The sequence below is a fragment of the Cibotium barometz genome, chromosome 28 (assembly GCF_041138505.1).
Source record: "Cibotium barometz isolate CiBa-2024 chromosome 28, ASM4113850v1, whole genome shotgun sequence".
Taxonomy (NCBI): Eukaryota; Viridiplantae; Streptophyta; class Polypodiopsida; order Cyatheales; family Cibotiaceae; genus Cibotium; species Cibotium barometz.
Genome location: NC_141073.1, coordinates 1435743 through 1460812, shown reverse-complemented (window position 1 = coordinate 1460812; position 25070 = coordinate 1435743).

Here is a 25070-nt window from a genome sequence, read left to right as displayed (position 1 = left end):
CTAGAATAGAGTTGCCCCAAGAACCTATTTATCTAGCGTAGGGCTTTCACTTAATCTGTTGGAAAGCTACCCGACTAATCGGGTCCACCCGTCCGTAGGATGGTGCCATCGGGGCATTCCATCCTCCCACTTTCCACCCTACTCACGTGTCAATTTGTTTTCTAATTAATCCTACCACACTGTTTGACATAAATAAACATGTTCCTTAATTAAGGCCCTTTTCACACAAGGTTTGTTAAAATAGCCTTTTTCCACAGTACAATAATGCCAAAGACAAGATTTATAAAAAAGTTTGTACATGAATCAATTTCATACAAGCCAAACCGGCTCTCTTATTCTTTTCCTTTATACTGTCGATGATCTAGAATTCGGCCTTCCTGCCTCTACATGCTGGGCAAAACCCTACAGGACCATACACCTCATCATCGACCGGCTGGCGAGGACTCAAGCCGGCCTACCGCCTTCTCAGTCTCCATCGCTCGATCCTCCCGCCCCCCTCAGAGGGATGTCTGCACACTAGGGTGGGCTTATTCACTGCACTAGCCTGGGCCCTCAGAACTGGCAGCATCATAATCTCTCGCCTCAATCGGCAAACCTTATTCTCCCAATGGTATGAGGGATACCTTGGGCCATTCCTCTCGGGCTTTGCTTTAACGACGCTGCCCGGCTACACAAGCACGGAACGAAGTTAGCGTTGAAGCCAAGAAAAACTTGCACTCTTTAAAGATAACAATTTCAATGCAATTTATTGAATACAGCATCCATCACACAATTCGTAACTTCATACACATTTTATGTCATTATTTTAAAAGAAAAAGATACACATTTATTAATACTAATATATATAAAAAAACTCTTCTTTAAAAGATAACCAAGCTAACCTGGCCACCATTTCCTTGAGGAGCTTGTAAAGGGAGGGTTGGAGCCGCATCGGGAGCATCTTCTCTAATCTCGTTGTTGTGCGCTCCTCCTGAGGCAATATTCTGACGTTTTTGGAAAGGGGCCATCTTGGACGTCCTCTTGTAGGGCTCGCTGTCATGGTCGAAATGCTCCAGTCGGATCTTAATTCTGAGATCGTTTGCTCACCGTATGAGCAAAAGACTACAACGCATGAACCCTCTTAAGGCTAAAACCTCTTACTAAAGTCCACGCAAATAGGGGGGGAGGGGAATTGTGAGATGTCCTTAACACAAAAACGTTTTGCAAAAGGGGAGAAGGGCTGAGGGCTGCTGTAAGTCTCTTCACACGGGGGGGAGAAGAGTTAAGGACACTGCCCCTAGCAAGAGGGGGATGGAGGAAAATTGCCTTATCTGAAAAGTGGCAAATGAGGGGGGTGTGGAGAGGGGTGGCTGCTGCAAGGGGTGGCTGTACTATAGCAAGTACACTGCACAGGGACAGACGGCGGTACGAACGGCGGCACAACAGAGCATACGCTATGCAGAAATGCGTGTTATCCATGGAGCACCCCGAGGGTTTATATAACTGTGGGGTACGGGTACGGGCACCGCGCAAAGCAAGGACAAAAGGACGGTGTACCAGCAAAGGCTATAGATCAGTGGCCTGCATGGGTCTGGGGAAAAGGTACGGTGTCGGTTAACAGGGAAAGGAGTGGTACGCATGTGCCTTATCAGGTTAGGGGCAGCATGGGTGTCCACGTAGCGGACGTGTGGACCACATAGTGGGTGGCCATCCTTTGGTTCTTGTGCGGCCATCGTACGAGCACCCTGGTAAGTGTGTACGGTCCAAATTTTGGGGCGGGGTCCCCAATTTAGGGTGCTGGCCTCGATTTGCGTGTCGGACCGCCCCGAGGGGCGATTTTTTTTCTGTTTGGGAGGTTCTCCTGGTCGTTGGGGTGCAGACCGTTCATCAATCGGACGCCCGGTCGTGCATTTATTAAGGTTTAAAGGTCGTCGCTTTTTAACTAAAAATGATTGAAATTTGCATATAAGCTTGATCCGGTGTCCGTTTTGGATGCTGTAAAATCCTATACTAGGGTAAAATCGTGCGCAAATTTCAAATTTGGACTCAAAATTTAAAGATTCTAAGTAGAAATGACTCAAATAATAAAATCGTTGATTTTTATACCATAAAAACTCATAAATTTATCTATTACATGGACATTTCTTTATTAGTGAAGATGGGTATGTTACAATAGATGTGAATGAATAAGATGTGAGGTAAAATGAATGAGATGTGATGTGAGTGAATGTGATGTGATGTGGTCTGAATGGATGAGATGTGAATGTGATGTGATGTGGTCTGAATGGATGAGATTCACATTCACATCTCATCTCATCCATTCACATCTCATCACATCCACTCACATCTCATCACACCCACTCATATCTCATCACACCCATTCACACCCATTCACATCCATCACATTCATTGCATCCACATCACATCACATACATTCCATCCACACTTATCACATCACATTTATTCCATCCATATCACAACACATTCATTCCATCCACATCACATCACATACATTCCATCCACATCTATCCTTATCACACCACATTCATTCCATCCATATCACATCACATTCATTCCATCCACATTACATCACATCCACATCACATCTCATTCATTCCATCCACATTCCATCACATCCACATCTATCCATATCTCATCAAATCCATTCACATCTCATCACATTCATCCACATCCATCCATTCATTCACATTCACATCTATCCACATCCATCCATCCATTCACATTCACATCTATCCACATCCATCCATTCATTCACATGCACATCTATCCACACCCATTCATTCATTCACATGCACATCTATCCACACCCATTCATTCATTCACATTCACATCTATCCACATCCATCCATTCATTCACATGCACATCTATTGCTTCACATCTCTTCACATTCACATCCACATCCATTTACATCTCATCCACATCTCCTCACATCACATTCACATCTTATCACATCCACTTTTAGTACCGTTTTCTAGTTTCCATACCGATAGGACTTTTCTAAGTTTCTGCCAATTGCTTGGCCTAGTTAAAGGTACTTTTTCTCGATCCCATTGAATCTACGTATCAGAGTGTTGAAGGTTTAAAATGGAAAAATAAACCTTATCAGAATTGAATAGTAAAAACTCAGAAAGAGCATTTACATATTGTATTTTCATTCCTTAAGCTTCATTAATGAGAATAAACTTCCGTTTACTCATTGGATCCTTGATTCTCCCAGGGATTCCAGATTCTCTTTTCTGAAATTATCCAAGTTTTCTCGATGAATATTTCCACATTCTTTCTCAAATTTCTCAAGTAAGATATATTCAATATTCTTCTTTTTGAATAAAAGATTCCTGGGATTTACAAAAATCAATTCTACCCATATTTCCCAATAAAAATAATAATACTTAAAATCCCACTTTTGATAAATACTCATAATTTGAATTATGCCAAAAATTCCTCTTTTACCATTTAATTACTTGGATCTCAAATATCATGGGAATTCCTCTTTTTGTATAAAAATAAATTTACCCAAAATTTTTCTTTTACCATTTAATTACTTGGATCTCAAATATCATGGGAATTCCTCTTTTGTATCTCTTTTTTCATAAATCAATTGATTATGCATAATTACAAAAAATTTATTTCTCATGAATATGATGAAAATCAATCTTTTTGCTTAGGATGTCCAATTCTAGAATATGGTAGAAAGTCCTCTTTTAGCATTATGCATAAAAATAAGATATGTATACTAAAAATTTTACCATAGCTTTGCTCTGCTATTACTGATAATTCTCATTTTTTCTTAAAAGAGTAAAAGCTTGTAATGAAAATATGATAGTAGTTCCTCTTTTATGCTTAAAATCAAACTATGAATTTAAATCATAGTTTTAAATTAAACATAACTATGATTATCCCACTAGATTAAGCTAATTTCAACATTCTTCTTTTCCCAAATTGTTAGGATAATCCATTTCTCATTTAGAATGAATTACAGTAGTTTTTAACTACTCATAAACAATCTAAAAGAATTTACTATTTTTTTAATAGCACATAAAATATCATTTTCTTAATCTCTAGCTTATCAAGCCTAGAGTTTGGCTTTGAATTAAGAGACTATCATTGAGAAGCATCCTTTTCAAGGGATTTAGCCATAAAGATGGCTATTCTTTTAGAGAGAGAGATTTTCTTAAAGAAAGCATTACAATTTAAGCATAAAGGTTAACTTAAAACATTAAGAAACTTAGGGAAAGCTTGATTTGAATTAAATCAATTATTTAGAAATCTTCTCAAGCTTGAGAGGGGTTAAGAAGAAGAAAGTTATTGAGAAAATTAAAAAAAACCATAAAATTTGATTTTACCTCCAAGTTTGGCTTGATTCTCTTTTTACATTAAAGCCCATGACCAATCAATTGGTCCCCCAAGAGGAGAAGAGCAACTCCAAGAGTTGTAGAAAGAGAGAGCTCCAAGCTCCCAAGAGAGAGGAAAATTTAAGGGATAATAGAAAATATTATTATTTTAATATAATACTGGCATGGTATAGCTCCAATATGGAAATACAAAGGAATGAGGGTCTATTTATAGGTGAGGGAGGCCACTAACCAAGTCCAACTGAGTTTTGGAATTTTTCAGGTTCAGTTTGACTCAATTTGGACAAGATTTGGACCAGTTTGGCTCTCTTTTTGATTTGGTTTGATCCAGGAGAGAGGAGACATAAAAATATCACAATTTTTTTGACTTAAAAACCCTTCCACACATGTGAAAAAGGCACCTACCTCAAGAGTCCCCCTTTCCTTACCAAGGTGTCAAAAATGCATCATTATTCCAAAATATCTCATGTTTTTAGTAATATCTCATAATTTTTAACTAATAAACCTTGTACTCAGCATTTACTCATTTTTAGGTATTTTTTTATTCTTTTGAATTTATCTCATCCCAACACTTGGATTAATCCAATTGGCCCATTGGAACCTTAATTGGACCATAATCCAAAAATTTCTGATGAAAATGTAGACCCTTAGGCTAAGGTCCCTTATACACATTTTCAATTAATTACTAATGCACATTGGAAAGTTCATTTTAAACTTCTATTTTAGGGGAATCCATTTTAGACACTAGGAGGATTTTTATATCCAAAGATATCTCAATTTTAGATTATCTCTCTCTAGACATTTTCTCTCTCTAGGCCAAAACAGGGTAAAATAAGATCTTTCTTTTAATTCAGAGAGGGAAATGATTATAAGAACATAAGGGGAGGTTCTTATACCTTTACTCCTCAAAATCTGGAGGGAGGAATCTTACAGGGATTGTGTCTTTTCATTATGAGAAAATGTCTTATATATAATTGGCCCTTATTTCACACTTGGACGCCCAAAACTTACTTAACTAAGGCCTTGGGTGGCCAATATCTCATAATGTACAACTTTTATAGTGCCTTTTCATGACACTTATTATAATGTCCTCAATTGGAGGAGCATACTTGTTAATCCAAAATGGGATTAACATCCCCCCTACTTGATGTAGGTTTTGTCCTCAGAACCGAGGTCGAAAGACCTGGTCACCGAACCCATGATGGTAGAAGTTTAAGCGTGATTGAAGCTTTTTGAGGGTTCTTCTGAATGCTGAGTGTGAACGTCAGAACCCTGTGTCTACTATGTCCTCGAATGTGACATGCATGTATGCAGGAAGACACTACACAGAAACGATGATAATACATCATCATACCCCTGTCAGATGGGCCTTAATTCATGTCGAATTGCAGTTGTTCACGTTCATATCTATCATATGGCTCTTTGGGTTGATCAATCAAGACCACGAGCAATTTTAAAAATCTAACACTAGGATACAGCGCCATGCTTGTATCCAAGTGAGCATCTATTTTCTTTGCTCTTGTATGTCTGTAAAGATTGCTGGCATGAAGATTGGGAAATTGTAACAAACATGTGAGTCGCACTACTTAGCCTCTTGAAACTCGAGTGGAGTCCATCTTCTCTTTAGTGGCATGTATAATGGGTTAACTAGTTGACTTGGTGGCGCACACATATAGACATGGATGTATTCTAGAATTGTTAAGAATTCCTTTCTCTAGTCCGGCTGTATTCCAAAATCTTCTAGCTTGGGATGTGCATCATCTGTGATAATAGTGGCATAGCCCCCTCGTGTGTGGACTGGGTGAGCTTTTCTCTGCACCTACGAAAGCAATAACTGATCATGAAGGTAACTATTCAAATTTCCAACAGGTCGGCCAATTGTGGATTGGCTAATTTTTTATATCGTGCCACATTAGACCACAATGTACCCTCTCCAGCCATAGGGAGTAGTTCTTCTAAATCTAGGCGAGGTGCTTGTAGAGGGTATGGTACATAATGCTATTTTGTTGGCATGACTTCGGAGTAGGCCTCGAGTAGAATTCTTCAAGTTGGCTCAAATAGTGTTATTTGCATTTAACACCTTGAACATCAGCTTCTTTGGCTATAACAGTGGATTGCCAGCTCAAATGAAGCCTTCATATTCTGCACCACACAATGACCCAAAACTGTATCATCAGTAAAAGCTTCAATATTATCTTGGGGGGGATAGTATAGCGTACTTCCTGAGGTTGCCATTGGGGAGACGGGTGAGGTGCCAGTATCTCCTTGGGGGCGAGAGGGTTAGTGGGAAAATCTATATGTTGATGAATAAGAGTAGAAAAGATGCAGTCGGCTTGAGACTTGTTAGTAGGTGGGGCATTAGGATATGGATTAAGTAGTTTACTAGCAACATTAGAGTATACTGGGTAAGTGGAGATGGAAGATGAAGATGGTGATATTTAATATGGGTGGCATCAAGTGTAAAGTACACTGGTTAACATGGATTCTAAGTGTTTGTAGATATTAGAGTATAGTTTTAGAATTCCAAAAGGGAGATATAAGGAAGACTCACATAAGTGTAGACAAAAATAGAGTAAGAGTTTGAGGAGGGGCCCAAGGGGTTATTGGCAATTGACCTATCTTTGAGGCTTGCTCAAGGAGTAGGCACATCTCATCCATAGGCTCTTGTCTTTGACGGTCTTGTATTGCCACAATTGGTGTTCCAATTCCTATAGACGAGAGTCATTGGTGCTGAGGAGGTTTGATATGGCTATTTTTGCGGACCATCCATGCAGCATCCAACTCTTCAAAGCGCCTCATTGCATCCTCCTGGGCACGTCTGGTAGTAGCCTCTCTTTCTTGAGCCTCTATGATTCTCTGAAGTCTTTCGGCTAGCCAGTCTTTAGCTATCTTGTAACTATTGAGTGACGTGCCATTGCCTCTTGGTGTGCTATCTCCATTCTTTGCATTTCAATTTGATTAGCACTAATGGTATCATTAAGGGTCTCACTTTCTCTGCATGTGCCTTGTTTGTTTGTTCTCTTTCTTGTTGTAAATAATAAGTGAGTAGCCCTACTTTCTGCTTCCTTCATACTTGAGGATAACTACTGGATCTGGCTTTGCAGCTCTTCTTCTTTGGCCGTGGACATGTGCTAATGCTCTTGTAATTGCTGTGGGCATGAATAGCTGTGAGCTCGTGGTTGTGGGTAACCTCCTTCTGGAGTTGCTCCTTAGCCTGTTCTAGCTTTGCCCGTAAGATCCATATTCTCTTTAATTCTCTGAACAATAGTTTGTCTTAGAACCAAATTATTGCTTTTTGCAGTGACTTGTGTTGAAATATACAAGTGAATGGGTGTGTGCAAGAACAAGCCCTTAGCAAGAGGCTGTAAAAGAGAGTCTGTAAATTAGTGAGTAGCAATGAAAAGGTGAGTGGAATCTACTGGGAGAGGATAAAGGGTAGCATGAGAAGATTTAGGATGTGTGGAGATATTCTGGGAAAAGTGAAGAGGTGGAGAGAATCAAGCAAAAGGTGTCTCCCCAGATGTAGGGGAGGTGGCACAAATCAAGGAGAGATCAGTGGGATTAGATGCTTGGCATCTTGTGGACGTAAACACTATAAATTGAGGCATCTTGTGGACGTAAACACTATAAATTGAGGCATTGGCCAAATGAGTATTTTGCTGGTTTTTGAGTATCCATGCCTACATTAAGCTATCAATTAATTGCTCACTAATCTTATCTTAATCATCATCTAATCACTTGCTAATGATGTTGATTCTTGCATTTGATCCACCATAGCTCATCACTTTGCTTGCATTTTAACATGGTATGAGAGCCTAGCTTAGGATCCATCCAATTTTTGAGCTTATTTATCTTGCTACTAATCACCCTATTAATCACAATTAGGAGATAATCACATTTTTTAGTTTCTTTCAACTAGTCTCTGTACCCCTAGCTGGTGGAGGAGCTCTCTCTCTCCCTTCACACACAACCAATGCCCAAGCCCTCTTAGAGGCATAATCTACACTTATTACTCCACATGCCAACCAAAGGAATTAGCAAAATATGGTGCAGATCAACGGCCGGCAGAGCAGGATTTGCAGGCAGCACTAGCAAAATTTGGGAAAAATCTTCATACGGCAAGCTTGCATCAAATTTGTCTAATTCCAGCTAGGCCTAGGGGTTTTCAAGCATGATCTACAAGCTGGTGAGAAGACAGTTTTTGATTTTATCAAGTCTACAGTGAGATCCAGCACTGTGCACAGTCAGGGAAGTGCCTCTGTTAAACACCTAATTAATTCTTCATTAAAGCTTCAATCTTGATGTTTGTGGGCTCAAAACATATCTAGACACATTTATCTACTACTATATTGAAGCATTTTGAGATTAGATTTGTGCAAGTGGATCAATTGAAGACTCCAAGTTGGGACATTCTTCTGCACATGAACAGTGAATTATCTTGGCAAATTGCTTAATTAATCCACCTAATCAAGGTGTTAATTAGGCATTGGTGGATCTAGTCCAACATTGGGAAGGTGCTACACATGTCTATGTGTTCAAATTGAATTTTCCATCACAATCACTGCCCCGAATAATCCCTCCAAATCACTGTATTTTTTGCACACACAAAACATGGGATTATTTCACTAATCAATGATTAATCAACACTAATCACTATATTTTGGTGCAATTGAAGGTTCAAATTTACCATTGGGTGTTTGATACACATCCCTATCACTTCATATTACAATTCAGAGATGGTTTGATACTCCAACCATTCAGTACAGATCAGCTACCCTTGGTTTTATGTAATTTTTGTACTGATAAATCTGTTGAATTTTCCATCACAATCACTGCCCCGATTAATCCCTCCAAATCATTGTATTTTTTGCACACACAAAACATGGGATTATTTCACTAATCAATGATTAATCAACACTAATCACTATATTTTGGTGCAATTGAAGGTTCAAATTTACCATTGGGTGTTTGATACACATCCTTATCACTTCATATTACAATTCAGAGATGGGTTGATACTCCAACCATTCAGTACAGATCAGCTACCCTTGACTTTATGTAATTTTTGGTGAATTTATGCTGATTCATACATGGCAAACAAAGACGATGTATTTGCTCATGAAGGAAAAATATATGGGGGCTAGTTGAGGGAAGAGATGAATGCCCGAGGTGATTGGGGAGAATGAGAGGAAGAGCAGGAATGAGAAAGCATTAGGACTCATTTCACTCAGTTTAAATGATGAAATCATTCACCACATCACAGGGATACAATGGGCTAAAGATGCATGGGATTGACTCAATAAATTATTTGGCACTCAAGAAAAAAATTGAAAGATAAATCTGCTAATGCAATTCTACAAACTTGACATGAAGGAAAGTGAACCTCTAACTACACAGTTGAACAAATATAAAAGCATTAAGCAACAATTGGCAGCCATTGGTAAGGTAGAGGATGATGAGGCACTAGCAGTGCTTCTGAAGAGCGTGGACAAAGGAGAATATGCAAACATTGTGGCAACCTTAAAAATTGTACCTGAATTAAAGCTACATGAGATAGAAGGAGCTCTACTAGAGCAAGAGAACAAGGTCAAAGAGAAGAAAGGGGTGGACTCAATAGCTGGAGAGGAAAAAAGCATTCTTCACCCGAGGAGGATTCTCATGAGGACGAGGACGAGGACGAGGAAGAGGCAAGGGAGGAGAAATGACCTTCACTTGCCACAACAGTGGGAAGCCAAGACACATGGCAAGAGATTGCTACAAGAGAGAGAATCCCCACAACCCAATGTAATCTGCCCCAACAGAGTAAAACCACCTTTGAGCCACCGATGATGTAGGCCATGTGGTAGATGTATGTGTGAGCACTTTAGTCAAGGTCACGGCACTTGTAGTAGCCCCTTGGACACATAGAGAGAGAGTGTCAAGGACTATGAGTTAGGGACTTGAGGCACTCATCGTGGGCTACCAAGTAAGAGGGAAACTTGGTATAGGGTCCAGGTGTGCTAGGACTATTCACTTGAGGGGAGGTGTTGAAATATACAAGTGAATGGGTGTGTGCGAGAACAAGCCCTTAGCAAGAGGATGTAAAAGAGTCTATAAATGAGTGAGTAGCAGAGTGAAAAGGTGAGTGGAATCTACTGGGAGAGAATAAAGGGTAGCATGAGAAGATTTAGAATGTGTGGAGATATTCTAGGAAAAGTAAAGAGGTGGAGAGAATCAAGCAAAAGGTGTCTCCCCCAGGGGAGGTGGCACAAATCAAGGAGAGATCAGTGGGATTAGATACTTGGCATCTTGTGGATGTAAACACTATAAATTGAGGCATTGGCCTAATGAGTATTTGCTGGTTTTTGAGTATCCATGCCTACATTAAGTTATCAGTTCACTAATCTCATCTTAATCATCATCTAATCACTTGCTAATGATGTTGACTCTTGTATTTGATCCACCATAGCTCATCACTTTGCTTGCATTTTAACAACTTATACCTGGTCTCTTGCTCCTCAGTGGCCTTCAAACTCTTCATGATTACATCTCGATGCATGGCCTCTACTGCTGCTGTCAAGTGTTCCTTTAAGGTCTGTACTTGTGTGTTTGACTCTTGAACTTGCTTCCAAAGTGCAGTGTGGGTAGTGAGGAGATGGCAATGCCATAACCTTTGCTCTTGCTCCCATAGTGGTGCACTTGTGCTTTTGCGGCCCCTTCCAGTTCAGCATGTGGTAGGTTTAATAGTCTATCCAAACCTTCCATAGTTTCCTGCATGAACTCTTCATAATCTATATTCTGTAGGTAGGACAACTGGGGTAGTCTTTCTTCATCCTCCAGATGCCTTCTTTTGCTCGGACTGGATGTATCTTCACCCCTTGGTCTTTTACCTATGTCAAGTGGTGCTGCTGGATCTTGCACTGGAATGGATGTTGTTATCTCAAGTTCTTGTGATTCTTCAGCCTGTCTGCCGCCATGGTAGAATCCTTAAGCGGGGACAGGTTTGTGATGAATATAAGCTGTGATGGGCTCTGAGGAGGAGTAATTTGCTGCGTTTGTTCTTGAGTGGCTTGACTGACAGTGGCTTCTTGCAGTGTCAGTACTTCCTGATATGATCTAATCTCTTGTGCCAGCTCTACCTCTATCCTTTGTGATTCCTTAGCCACTCAGGAATGATGCCCCTCATCTTCCTTTCTATTTTCTTTTTCCTCCCTTTCTTTATCTCCTTCATTATGGCTTGTGTTTGTATGAGGACAACTTGGCCCTCTTGCATCTCTGCAACTGTCAGCACTGGTTGCTTGGGGAAGAAGTAGTGCTAACTACATCTGCTCTGCTGGTTCGGGTTCAAGAAGGGTCCTCTTTGCCACATGGTTTAGGACGTGTGTCAACAGGTAGGGGTTGCATATATTGGATTGATGGGCCTTGAGGTAGTTTTCCATCTCTTGTATATGTAGTATGCCCAGTCCTCCTCCTTCTCTTCATGGACCTTTGCAATTCTGTTTAGTGGGACCCTATTGTAGCGGTCCACTAGCTTCACCTGCATGATCAACATTTCCTTGCATGCCTTCTCCGTGGCCTCATCCCGGATATTCTCATATTCAGCCCCATTGGAGTTATATGAGCTCTTCTTCAGCATAACATCCAAGGGCATCTTGTAAAGGCATTGGCGTGTACCTTGACTGGTGGTGGGAGTTGCAGAGCTTCATGGATTAGATCTTCCGTGATCAAGGCCTGCTCTGTTGTGCCATCGGCCTTTGTGACTGTGCCCTGCTTGTTGTCATAAGTTTTAATGTACTCGTCGACACAAAGCTCCGTGTTGATGTTCTTGGGAAGAATCTGTGCCATTCTACCAAGGCCCACTTTCTCCAGCTTTTCTTTTACTTTTGCCTCTTCTAGGATTTGGAGGCACTTCGGGCTGTGATACTGCAGCGCCACCTTTCCATGGGCCGCCGGCCGTATGGATCTCCTTGCTGATGATGGCACCATGGAAGGCTTGGGCATATGGGCCCAAGTAGTTCATCTTCGATCCTCGTATGTAGGCTTCTTCTTCTGACTCCTTGCTGATGATGGCACCATGGAAGGCTTGGGCATATGGGCCCAAGTAGTTCATCTTCGATACTCGTATGGATCTCCTTGCTGATGATGGCACCATGGAAGGCTTGGGCATATGGGCCCAAGTAGTTCATCTTCGATCCTCGTATGTAGGCTTCTTCTTCTAACTCATCGGGGAGCCTGTAGCACTCGCCTATGTTACTGCGGGGGTCTCTATGGCATCGGGGTCTAATGTCAACATCTGTACACATAAAGAAAATCAATCTCCAGACTGGTGGGACAGGTATACCACTCCTTTTTTTTGGCAAGATGGTTGATTGGGATGAGAAGTGTGTTAGTGGTGGGAGCAATAAACAAGGTGTGTTAATTGAACAGGTCAATTATGGAACGTGAAGGTGCAGGTTTTTGGTAGTTTCATGAAACTACAGGTCACATGTGAGGAGGGATCCCATGAGAGGGATTTTCGTGAGAGTTAAAAACACGAAGGGGATTTTTGTGAGGCAGAATCATGTGAGAGCTAGAAACGTGAGAGTTAAAAATGTGAAGGGGATTTCCGTGAAACGGAATCCCGTGAGGGTTAGAAATGTGAAGGGGATATCTGTGAAATGGAATCCCATGAGAGGGATTTTCGTGAGATGGAATCCCATGAGAGTTAAAGACGTGAGGGGGATTTCCATGAGATGGAATCCCATAAGAAGGATTTCCATGAAATGGAATCCTATGAGAGTTAGAAATGTGAGACTGTAGGTTCAATTCCGTGAAACTGCAGGTTTATGGTAATTCCGTGAAACTACAGGTTTTTGGTGGTTACGTTTTTATGTTTTGTTTTTATTTTAGGGGATCAATTAATGCAAGTGATGAGTCCACAGTCGGAGTTTAGGGTATCAATTAATGCAAGTGATGAGTCCACAATCGGAGTTTAGAAAAACATGGACCTTGTGTGATGACAATGCAGACTGTTTTACTATGCTTGCAAGACATTGGTCGATCATAATTAAAAAAGAGGATAAAAAGGAAAAAAGAATAAGAAAAGAAAAACAATGAAGGATGCAAGCTCCCACCTTAATGTGTGAATGTTGATTCGAGTTGGAGTAAGTGGGGATGCAATGCAAGATTGATGCAGGAGCGCACGATGGAAGGCGATTTACATTAGAGCAGCACATGATGCAAAATGATGAAAAAAGGAAAGATTTTTGAATTTATAATGCAGCCGTCGGACTGGGCGGTGGCCTTAATACAAATGCCACATGGCATTTTGCGATTATCCCGTGAGAAGTAACTGTTTCACGATGTGAAGCATTTTGGACCAGTTCACGACGTGAACTGTTTTGGATTAGTTCACGACGTGAACTTTTTTGGATCATGAGTGTGCAAGATTGATACCTTCTATTTCTCTTTATGCTCAATCATTCAAACATGCATTAAATGAGTGAATGACACCTAGTTTTAACTTGTATCCATTGTGTGGCTAATGGATACCTTCATCTTTTTATTACCATGGGAACCAAAGTGACACCTTGGCACCTCTGGGTAGGTGTTGCTACAAGCATTTTAGCTCTGTGTGGGAGTGTTTGATTCTTCCTTCCACCCAACTGAACATTGTTATTACTGAGTCATGTGGTTTGGGGCTTTTATCCTTGTCCCTTTGCTGAACTTCTTTATTTCTCCCTTAGGGTCCTTGTCCAACTCCTTGATTGAAGTGGTTACTAGTATTGCTTTGGCAATACTCAACCCATATTGTTGAGTTGTCTTCTTCCTCCATACCAGTGTTTGTGCAGTTTGAGCATTGGTTTTAGTTAAAAGTTAGTTCTGCATGCTTTTACTACCCTTTCCTTTGTATTCGGGGAGGTTTACCGACAGCCACCCACGAGGTTGGTTTTGGGCACCCACATTGCCGTATTGCCTTGGTAGTATCCTTGTGCCAGTAGTAAATCCTTTCGGACCCATTACTTATTATGAATGCCTTGTGGGGTGTTGGTTTGTCTGGAATACTGCTTGTAAAGGCCATTTTTTATTTTTGGCCCCTTTTTGAATCCTTCTTATGGGTTCTGTATTAACCTTCTTCCCCTCCTTGTGGGGCTGGTTTCTGAGTTGAACCTTGGGCACCCATTGATGTGTGTACCCTGTGACTTTGGGTATTGTTTGTGTGGGGTTTGCAAAATTGATGCTTTTTTTGCTTCATGAGTTGATGTTACCGTGCCTGGTGTTGCTATCTCCTCAATCATGGCATGTTTCCCTGTGTTTGTTGGGCTCCATAAGGGTATGGACAATGACATTGTTGCACTCATGCAGTAGTGCTATCCTCTTCTCCCATTGGATATTACAATTGCTGGCGCAAGGGTTGTCCTAGGATCATTTCCTCTTCCATAGAACCTGCAATCATGATAAACACCTTTCCAACCAAGGAATTATTTCTAACGAAAATGCTAACACTTAAAATCCCTCATCTTTTGTTGTTATCAAGTGCACACTGCGTACTTGTGCATTGGTGGGTTCAAGGGTACGGTTCCCACCACTTTGAAAGAGACAGGACGATTTACTTAGATGCTACCCCAGCTCGCTAGATGAGGACATCTCGAATCTTTTAAGTGGGGGAGATTGTAAGGTCCCTCCCAAGCCATGTATGTGTGTCTTTTAATATAGATTTCAAGAAGGAAAGAGAGTGCATTTAGAGAAGAGTGAGACAATAAGGCTAGAAACATTAGAAAAGTGTTAGAATAAAAATATTAGCTCCAAAAATCCTAAAAGAAATAAGAAGACAAGAATAGTTCCATTAAGAGATAAGTATCTTTAAAAATAGAAATTCGAATTTAGGTGATAGGTCGTATTTAGAGTACTTTGACATTTTTAGAGTCCATGCATACTAAAAATATGGAAAAGCAACGCGTTTCTAAAGATGACGTGTTTGCGGCTATATACAAACGTTTTTGCATTTTCTATCCGCGCTGGCTTGTAGAATACATGCCTTCCAGTTCTTTTTATTGGTTATATGATGATATTCTAAGTTTTTATCAGGCTGAAATAATTTACTGATTCTGTCAAGGTCTCTACGCAGTGAAAACTGTAAGAAGACAGCAAGTAGCCTCAAGGTAATGCTAGAGCTTGAGATGTATATATCCCTTCATTCTTATCTAATCTCTTAGAAGAGAAGCTTAGATTGCTATGGTCTTTCTCAGAGGAAGAGACTAAAACTCCATAGCTTTTCTTTTAAAGAAAGAATAGTATGCCATAGCCCTGCAAGAAAAGGCTATTTTGCCATAGACCTTCGAAAGAGAGAAAAGTCAGAGTACGAGTAAGAGGAGATAAAGCTTGGGGATGATCGAATAATTTCAATCGTAAAGAGAAGGTATTAGAAGACTCTCTGTTCTCATATATCAATTTTTGAAACTCTTATTAACGAGCAAAGACAACGATAAACGATAAATTTCTATAAGGTATATATATTTTTTATTTTTCAATTATATATCATTCTTAGGGGTTGAGGTATGGCCCCGGCTTCTCTATTAATTGTTAATAGTGATTTATTTGATTGATTTACTAGTTAAAGTTTGTATTCTTTTAAACAACAACATATGCCTTAATAAAGAATGTCTTATCGCAATCTCAAGTTGAAATGCTAAAATCTTTAATGAAAAGGATTGTTTTCTTAATAAGGTAACATGGAATCTAGTCCTATGATTTAGTTAAGTAAATGGATTGTTATCTTGGTTAAATTAAGCTACAGGTACAACTTCTCCCTGCCTTGATGCTACCCCGTTTTTTGTGTGCTTGTATAGCCAGACAGCGGAGACGTTAGTAAGGCCTGGAGTTGGCCCATGGTATCCCTCATACCATTGGGAGAATGAGGTTCACTGAGGCGAGTGATTGTGATGCTGCCTAGTTTTGAGGGCCCAGGATAGTGCAGTGAATTAGCCCACCCTAGTGCATAGACATCCCTCTGCAGGGGGCGGTAGGATCGAGCGACAAAGCCTAAGAGAGCAACAGGCCGCCGGCTTGAGTCCTCGCCAGTGGGCCGACAATGAGGTGTATGGTCCCATAGGGTTTTGCCCCCACCAGTATATAGAGGCTCGAAGGCTGAATTCTAGATCATCGGCAGTATAAAGGAAAAGAATAAGAGAGCTGGTTTGGCTTGTATGGAATTGATTCATGTATAAACTTTTTTTATAAGTCTTGTCTTTGGCATTATTGTACTATGGAAAAAGGATATTTTAACAAACCTTGTGAAAAAGACCTTAATTAAGGAACATGTTTATTTATGTCAAACAGTGTGGTAGGATTGATTAGAAAACAAATTGACGTGTGAGTAGGGTGGAATGCCCCGAATGGCACCATCCTTACGGATGGGTGGACCCGATTAGTTGGGTAGCTTTCCAACATATTAAGTGAAAGCCCTACGCTAGATAAATAGGTTCTCATGCAATTCTATTCTAGAAGACTAGGCTAGCCTTGCATGGATGAGGAGAAAAGCATTGTCTCCAGGAATTAAGACTATCAATTACCCTATGGGTTATTTGATTTTAAGAAGACCATGCTCCCTCTGCGGGATAGAATGAGGTCTTACCTATGAATCGTATCCTTGAATCTCTACATGGTCAAGGTGGTCTTACCTATGAATCGTATCCTTGAATCTCTACATGGTCATGGTCAAGGTGTCGGAAGACCATGCTCCCCCTGCGGGATAGAATGAGGTCTTACCTATGAATCGTATCCTTGAATCTCTACATGGTCAAGGTGTCGATAAGTAGGAAATTTTCTCCAAGATAAAACTTAGTGGTGTTTGTCCCATTTTGGAAGGGGGGAACCTTACAAGTGGTATCAGACCCAATCTTAGTTCCTAGGATTTGTTTTTCAAAGGTTAATTATCAACAAGGGATTAAAACAAGTGATTGTTTATCATATGACGACGAATCAATCATCTCTACTGGCCATAGAACTGATTTGAATATCCTCACATGTTGAGACAATCATCCTATCAAATTGTGCTTATATCTTGGGGGTGCACATGCAAGATATTTGTACAATAAATTTGAGAAATAATATTGGGGATGAAACCTTTTGAGGAAAAACATAGGGCGATCAAATTAAGAAACTAGTGAGAGACTGAATGACTAGAAGGATAGACCGAAACTTTGTTTAGAGAAATGTTCAGGATATATCTCATTAACTTGCATATTATAGATTATAAAGATTATAACTCTATTAAGGTTTGAATAGGTGACGTGTGAATGCCATCCATTGGATGCTTTACACTAGGATGATCATCCAAGATCTTGACCCATCTCAGACAAACATGGGTCTAACTTTGGATGTGTAATTACCAGAGGATCATGCTATTAGATGTGTTAATCCCAAGATACTAGATGTGTAATTTTTAGAAAACTAATCATCTCAGACGTGTTAATCCTGATAACCTTTGGATGTGTCAATCCCAAGGCACCAGAAGTGTAATTCTCAAAAAATGAAGATCTCAATATATTAATCCAGAGTGCCTTTAGATGTGGCATTATGATAAGTATTTGACAGTTTTAAACTTCTCATGGATACAATGAAAGAAGCAAGTTCACCCTTGCTTGCATCTAAAAGTTCACCCTTTCTCAATGAAAGAAGCAAGTTCACCCTTGCTCGCATCTAAAAGTTATAAGAAATACCAAATTAGTTGGAAGCAGTGTTGTCAATCTAACCACCACTAGAATCAGAGTCAATCATGGGATGCCAAGAAATTACACCTTCGAGAAAGGTTTTGTCCTCCAGGATTTCGAGAGGATAAAATGAATGAACTTTTGGAGCTAACCCAAGAAAGGAAGACCCTAAAAGAATACCACCAAACTTTTGTTAAACTTCTCCAATTTTCTCTAGAGATGGATGAGGTAACTCTTCTCCATCGATTCATTTGGAAGCTTAATCTACCATTGAAAAACCTCATCAAGAATGTAAAACCATCCTCTATTTCAGAAGCCATAGTTATAGCCAGAGACTATGATAAAGTTTTTTTTATGTAGAAAGTGTCGAGAAGGACATGAGTCCTTCCATGTTAATCAAGAAGAGGCCCCCTAATTCAAGAGGAATGTCAAGCCCACCCTTAGCTCTACAAGGAAGGACATGAGTCCTTCCATGTTAATCAAGAAGAGGCCCCCTAATTCAAGAGGAATGTCAAGCCCACCCTTAGCTCTACAAGGAATCATGAGCTAGAGCAAAATTAGGTCAAGAAATAGGGATAGCAGGGTTAAAGATAATCAAATTCAACAAGTATTTCTATGAGTAAATAGAAGAGGATTGGTGCAAGATTCATGTGAAGTAATGTGCATAATGAATAGAGCTATTCTACAAGACGATAATAAGATTATGAAATTGCTATCATAGGTTAGATTGCATAAAGGATTGATTTCTTATCGTTTTTCCATGACAATTTGTTAAGTACCATATTACATGGGGGTATAGAAGAAGGAATTCGAAGGTTCATAGCATATGAGAGGTATATGGATGCATGAACTAAGGATAATAAGGCCAATTAACTTTAGAATAATAGACCTTTTGGAGGCACAACAAAATAAGCCAAACACATGAAAAAAGGGGCTCGGAACAATGTTTAGATAAAAGAAGATTTCTGCCCTAGTAGGGACACCACTTTGAAAGAGATAGGACGATTTACTTAGATACTAACCCAACTCACGAGATGAGGACATCTCGAATCTTTTAAGTGGGTGAGATTGTAAGGTCCCTCCCAAGCCATGTATGTGTCTTTTTTAATATAGATTTCAAGAAGGAAAGAGAGTGCACTTAGAGAAGAGTGAGACAATAAGGCTAGAAACATTAGGAAAGTGTTAGAATAAAAATATTAGCTCCAAAAATCCTAAAAGAAATAAGAAGACAAGAATAGTTCTATTAAGAGATAAGTATCTCTAAAAATAGAAATTCAAATTTAGGTGATAAGAGGTCATATTTAGAGTACTTTTACATATCTAGACTTCATGCATACTGAAAATATGAAAAAGCAACGCGTTTCTAAAGATGGCGTGTTTGCGCCTATATACAAACGTTTTTGCATTTTCTATCCACACTGGCTTGTAGAAGACTAGATGCCTTTCCGGTTCTTTTGACTAGTTATATGATGATATTCTGAGTTTTTATCAAAGGGTTATGGCCGAAATAATTTACTGATTCTGTCAGGGTCTCTACACAGGGAAAACTGTAAGAAGACAGCAAAAGTAGCCTCAAGGTAATCCTAGAGCTTGAGATGTATATATCCCTTCATTCTTATCTAATCTCTTAGAAGAGAAGGTTAGATTGCTATGGTCTTTCGGAGTAAGAGACCAAAACTCCATAGCTTTTCTTTTAAAGAAAGAATAGTATGCCGTAGCCCTGCAAGAAAAGGCTATTTTGCCATAGACCTTCGAAAGAGAGAAAAGTCAGAGTACGAGTAAGAGGAGATAAAGCTTGGGGATGATCGGATGATTTCAATCATAAGAGAAGGTATTAGAAGACTCTCTGTTCTCATATATCAAGTTCTGAAACTCTTATTAAAACGAGCATATTAAAACGAGCAAAGACAACGATAAACGATAAATTTCTATAAGGTATATATATTTTTTGTTTTTCAATTATATATCATTCTTAGGGGTTGAGGTATGGCCCCGGCTTCTCTATTAATTTGTTAATAGTGATTTATTTGATTGATTTACTAGTTAAATTTTGTATTATTTTAAACAACAACATATGCCTTAATAAAGAATGTCTTATCGCAATCTCAAGTTGAAATGCTAAAATCTTTGTGAAAAGGATTGTTTTCTTAAGAAGGTAACATGGATTGTAGTCCTATGGTTTAGTTAAGTAAATGGATTGTTATCTTGGTTAAATTAAGATACAGGTACAACTTCTCCCTGCCTTGACGCTGCCCCATTCGTGTACTTGTATAGCCGGACGGTGGAGACATTAGTAAGGCTCGGAGTCGGCCCATGGTATCCCTCATACCATTGGGAAAATGAGGTTCGGTTTCCCCTTTCCATGTTTTGGGAAGAGGAGGGTCCTTGGTTAGTTAGGGAAATCTTTCCTCAGGTGTCCATGTTGTTTACACCTTAAGCATTTGTTCTCATGGAAAAGCTCATTGCCTTGTCTTTATTCTTGAGATATAGTTGAAGGAGAGCTCCTCTTTCTAATCTTGTTGGCTGAAAGATTGGTCTTTTTTCTAATCTATCCAACAACGATCTTGATTAGGAAAGGGTAATTTTTCCCTTAATGACCTTGTTGTTGGCATCTAAAACATCTTCTTTCCTGAAAGGTCCTGATGCGATGTTTACAAGTTGGAGATGTGCTCTCTAACCCTGTTATCCCTATTTCTTAACTTTGATGTTTCTCTAGCTCAAGATTCCTCTTAGCCAAGGGTGGGACATTCCTCTTGAACTAGGGGACCTCTTCCTGATTAACATGGAATGACTCACATCCTTCTAGAACCTTTCCATATAAAAAACTTTATCATAGTATTTGGCCATAATTATGGCTTCTGAAATGGAGGATGGTTTTCATTCTTGACTAGATTATTCAAAGGTGGATTAAGCTTCCGAATGAATCGATAGAGAAGTGTTACCTCATCCATCTCTGGAGAAAATCGGAGAAGTTTGGTGGTATTCTTCCAAGGTCTTTCCTTCTTGGGTTAGCCCCAAAAATTCATTCATTTAATCCTCCCCAAATCCTGGAGGAAAAAACCTTTCACAAAGGTTTACTTTCATGACATCCCATGACAACTGATTCTGGTTCTAGTGGTTAGATTAACAATAGTTCTTCCAACTTATCCGAGAATTCATCAAGCAAGGACAAACTTACGTCTTTCATTATGTCCAACTACATCGAAATACTCGTCCATGGACTCTATCCAATCCTCTACTTCTTCTCCCAAATTCTTTCCTTCACCTTTGAATGGTTTCAGTTGGACTCCATGAAGGACATATTTAATGCCATTATCTAAGCTTTCTTGGCAAGACACTTTCTCTTGCGTGAAAAATATCCAAGAAGTCTCTCAGGTTGAAACTCTCTTTCTTAAGAAAAGGTCTTTACTTAGCTAGTCTATATAAATTTCATGATATTTTCTATATGATATAATAAGTATAACACTTAACATGGTTAACTATTGGGACACTCTCCATCCACTGATAAGTTTATTCCTTTAAATTGACTCCTTCATAAAAGTTGACCTCATATATTGTAGGAAGAGAAATACTCTCCTTAGATTTCTCTAATATGCTCAAGAGATAATTATTCGTTATCATCAATGCTCTGACTAACTCTACTTATATCCTTGGTCACATCAGGATGTTAATCTGGAATTTCCATCACAAGAAAGATTTTTGTTCAACTTTTTTTTTTGGGTCACTAAGCCACCTTCCTTTCAAGAAACAGCCTTCTTAGAACTTTTGACCCTCCTATTCTTGTCGGATAATAAGGATTTTAAAAAAATCGTATAAACTTTAAAAGAGACTAAGTGTCATCAAGAAAACAATTCAAAATTTAAGCTTCCCTTACCATCTTCCATAAAACTATCATCTATGAAAATTTCAAAACTATCAAATACTTATTATAGCACCACATCTAAAGGAACTTAGGATTAATACACCCGAGAGCTTCATTTTCTAGTAATTACACATCCGGAGTTAGACCCACGTTTGTCAGAGATGGAATCAGGGCCTGGACGACCGTCCTAGTGTAAAGCATCCAGTGTGATGGCATTCACACGTCAACTATTCAAACCTATGTTGGTACCTTATATAGGCCTCTCCTTAATGGAGTTATAATCTTAATAATTTATAATATACAAATTAATGAGATATATCCCAAAAAAATTCTTCGGTCTATTCTTCTAGTCATTCAATTTCACTGATTTCTTAATTAGATCATCCTATATTTTTCCTCAAAAGGTTTCCTCCCCAATCTTATTTCTCATATTTATTGTACAAATATCTCATGTGTGTACCTCCAAGATACAAGCACAATTTCATAGGATGATTGTCTCAACATGTGAGGATATTCAAACCAATTCTATGGCCAATAGAGATGATTGATTCATCCTTATATGATAATCAATCACTTGTTTTAATCCCTCGATAGTTAGTCTTTCAATAAAAAATCCTAGGAACTAAGATCAACTCTAATACCAATTGTAAGGTCCCCGCACTAGTCGGGTTAAGGGGATCCTTTAGATAGGCAGCTAAGTCCCCTTGTCTTCGATTGATGACACATCGATCTCTTTTGGAAATATGAGGATACAAGCAAAAGGAGGGACCTAACTCTATCTTGCCACAGGGAAAACGTAATTATTCTAATAGGAATCTATTCCTCTGATCAAACGGCACTCAATGTGTATGTTCAAGGATGGAACAAGTCTGCACTTGATTCATGGAAGCCAACGCCTTTTTCCTCTTTTCTTTATGAGGAACGAACACTAGCTCATTCTCCTAAAACAGAACTTGTTTGGATTGTATTCTATTATGGATTGTAAATAATTAATTTTGTTGCAAAGCTACCCGACTAATCAGGTCCACCTATCCATAGGATGGTGCCGTCAGTGAAAGATCCCTGTCCCCACCACGCAACGAATTCAGGGGTGCTAGCAGTGGAAGTAGCACTTCTTGCATAGCAGGGCACGGTCCCTCACTCGTCGGGGCCTTGCCCACCACGGATATCCGGGGCCTCGCCCACGGATATCCGGACAAGAGACTAATCCCTCGGTTCTTCCAAAATCAAACCCAGAAAAACTTTCCTCGCCTGAAAAGCACGGGCAATTCCTCCAGGATATTTTTACTCTAACGTAGCCTTAACTAACTAAACTAATCTGACCGAACTCATAAGTATCATAGTCAGATCAAGAAAAAGACTTGCACTTGGATCATAGAGACCAACGCTTTTTTCTTCATTGAGAGGCACAACCGTTGATTCTTTTACATAGAACAATTTTTATCTGGGATTTACTTCATCTATCGTACCATAATAGAATTGAGTCTCATTTTAGGGATCCATCAGTCCAGCCTAACCCCATCCAGCCTCATGGATTAGCCAATCGCCCAACCACTGTAGTGATGGGATCCAATTAGGAATTTGGCTGGGTTTTGTCTCGGGTATACCAGGGAAAAGAGTTCCCTATGGCATCATTGGCAAACCAGAACGCTCACCACCTGTCCACTCATCAGGGGCCTTTTTGATGGTTCTTAGCTCATAGTACTCAGCAATATATTCACATATCAAAATGGAATCTCCATTGAAGATCAGCAAGATCAACCAACGGATCCATATAAAAGAGCCATGGACTCATCCGTTAAGAACCAGCAAGGTCAATCAACCAGATCCATGCCCGAATTCAAAAAACAACTCTTACTCCTTGTTCCAATATCTTCCACGACATACGTGTGGGTATCTTCGGCAACCCAGAGCCCGAGCACCCTCTAGGATCAATCCTCATTTATTAAATTTGATTTTCATGCATAGAAAGATGCATAAAGGAATTTTTTTATTACAAAAGTGTTATTCTTATTAAATTTGATTTTTATGCGTAAATAGATGCATAAAGAAATTCTTTTTATTTTAAAAGTGTTATTCCTATTAAAATTGAATTTATGCATAAAGAGATGCATTAAAAGTGTTATTCCCATTGAAGTTGATTTTTATGCATAAATAGATGCATAAAGAATTTTTATATCAAAATTAGAATTCTCTTAAATTCTATGTTTAAATTCTATGAGTATTTGATAAATGAATAATTAAATACTCTAAGAGAGAAATTTCTATCGTTTTATATTCACACGGATTGTAAAAAGAAAATTTAGGAAATCTATCGAGATCAAAATATTCAGATAAATGATTAATTTATTCCTCATTGGAATTCGTAACTAATTTAGAAATCAATTAAGTGAATATTCAAAGAAAGAAATTAAGTAAAATAGTAACTGAATTATCAAACCTTTTCGAGAAACATAGTTTAGGAAAAATCTTATCCGACTCGAACCTTGAATCAGACTATGACTAATACCAAACTCTTTCGTCAGTTTCGAGGAAAGAAGGTGTGACCAGTTTAGAAAAATACCCTGAAAACTCCCGCCAAATCTGAAACTAAGTTTGATACCCTTCGAAATGATGTGATCAAGGTTATGGAATTCGAGGAATTCTCGTATGAAATTCACAATTCCGATCAGGGGATACTGATTCAAGAAATACTCCTTGTATTCAAGAAATACTCCTTGTATTCAAAAGAAAATCAAACTGAAAACTTGCATAGAAATGAGATGTAAATGAATGGATGGATGGGATGTGATGAGAATCGAGATGTGAATGAATGAGATGTGATGACATGTGAATCGGATAGATGTGAATGAATGGATGAGATATAATGTCATGGGAATCGGGATGTAAATGAATGATATGGGATGTGAATGGATGTGAATGTGTATGTGAAAATGGATGTGAATGTGTATGTGAAGAATGGATGTGAATGTGTATGTGAAAATGGATGTGAATGTGTATGTGAAGAATGGATATGGATGTGTATGTGAAGAACGGATGTGGATGTGTATGTAAAAATGGATGTGGATGTGTATGTGATGAAAATGGATGTGAATGTGAATGGATGTGAATGTGTATGTGAAGAATGGATGTGAATGTGTATGTGAAGAATGGATGTGGATGTGTATGTGAAGAATGGATGTGGA